The following is a 1,522-nucleotide window of genomic DNA, read 5'->3' as shown; positions in this document are numbered from 1 at the left end:
ATTGGTGTGTGTTATCTGGCTTCATAGACAGATAGAGCTGGGTGTCATCTGCATAGCAATGTAAATGTATGCTATGTCTTCTAATGATGCTGCCTAAGGGAAGCATGTATAATGTAAACATGCTTCCACAGGGTTCCTATCACTGAACCCTGTGGAACTCCATAACTGACCGTAGTGTGTGGAGGACTCTCCATTTACATGCACAAATTGGAGTCTATTAATTAGATATGATACAAACCACTGCAGCACAGTACCTGAGATACCCACAACGTGCTCTAATCGTGCTAATAGAATAGTATGTTCAACAGCATTGAATGCTGCACTAAGGTCTAACAGGACATGCACAGAGATGAGTCTACTGTCAGAGGCCATAAGAAGATCATTTGTAACCTTCACTAAAACTGTTTCTGTGCTGTGATGAGCTCTGAAACCTGACTGAAACTCTTCAAATAAACCATTCCTCTGCAGATGATCTGTTAGCTGTTAGCTGTTTGACAACTCTTTCAAGGAACACTTGCTCCTTGCAAAGAATATTGTTATTCAGGAAGTGATCGATATTGAAGTTTTTAATTCTGTACACTGTAAATTTACAGGAGTGCTGGCATCATGACCCAGCTCTAACTAAGCAGCAAAGCACGAGCATGACCAAGAGCTTTGAACTGATGCTAACTTAATATAGCAACCAATCTGCACATCACAGGATGTGATCTGTTTAGCTGGGCTCTCTGGTGTTCCTTTGGAAAACCAGCAGTTTCCTTACCGTTTATTTAAGTGGCACAAATTGTTACTTTATGAGAAAAAAAAAAAACTGCAAAGACAAACTTTCATTTATTCTTTAATTTTAATTTAGGACTCAACTTAGTAGTAGCATGCAAAAAACAAAGTGTTTACAAACACTAACCAAACTGGAAACAGGGATACTGGAGATGTATACAGTTCCAGTCTGTAAGAAGACACACAATGACAAAGTTTCACTGATCCTTTATCCTTTATTTTAAAGTGAAGTTTTCAGCACAATCATAAAAACACAAATACTTAAGTTTTACATCAAAACCAAGCGAACTGTCCACAGTGCAGGAACAGTGCTGCAGCCCATAGCTTATACTCTGCTGTTTACTGATGACACCATGTGGAGGTGGGAGGCACTGCTCTTTCACAAAGAACAGCTTCTCAAGTCATTTCAGATTACACTCCAAAGTATCACAGTGCTTACGGTCAGACTTTCAGTGTTGTATTAAGCAAAAACACTCGTTATTCAGTATAATAAGATAAATATTCAAAGTCAGAAATGTAAAAATATTAAATATCAGTATTAAAAGAACGACAGAGTAAACAAACAAAGAAATGTTTGGATTGCAGGAAATTATTCCTATTTGCAAATGAATCTCATAATTATGTCTTTAAGTATAAGAATATCTGATACAGATTCAGCATGTAGACAGAAGAGCTGCTGTTTGGTTATACAAACTTCCAGCATTTAAACATATAAACTGTCCAGCTTTTGTCCATGAAGGCTCTTCCA

The 1,522-nt window shown here is 37.5% G+C and overlaps 1 protein-coding gene across 1 annotated transcript in view; it reads right to left on the bottom strand.

The window, feature by feature from the left end:
• Window positions 1-835: 835 nt before the first annotated feature.
• LOC102304763 (monocyte chemotactic protein 1B) overlaps window positions 836-1,522 on the bottom strand; it is a 24,471-nt gene continuing 23,784 nt past the window's right edge. Inside the window, exon 4 of the mRNA XM_042214914.1 lies at window positions 836-1,522. The gene's annotated coding sequence lies outside the window, so the exon portion shown is untranslated.

This window comes from Haplochromis burtoni, unplaced genomic scaffold, assembly GCF_018398535.1.
Source record: "Haplochromis burtoni strain Fernald_Lab_line unplaced genomic scaffold, NCSU_Asbu1 Contig_627, whole genome shotgun sequence".
NCBI classification, from domain to species: Eukaryota; Metazoa; Chordata; class Actinopteri; order Cichliformes; family Cichlidae; genus Haplochromis; species Haplochromis burtoni.
This window is presented reverse-complemented; position numbering and strand designations above follow the sequence as displayed.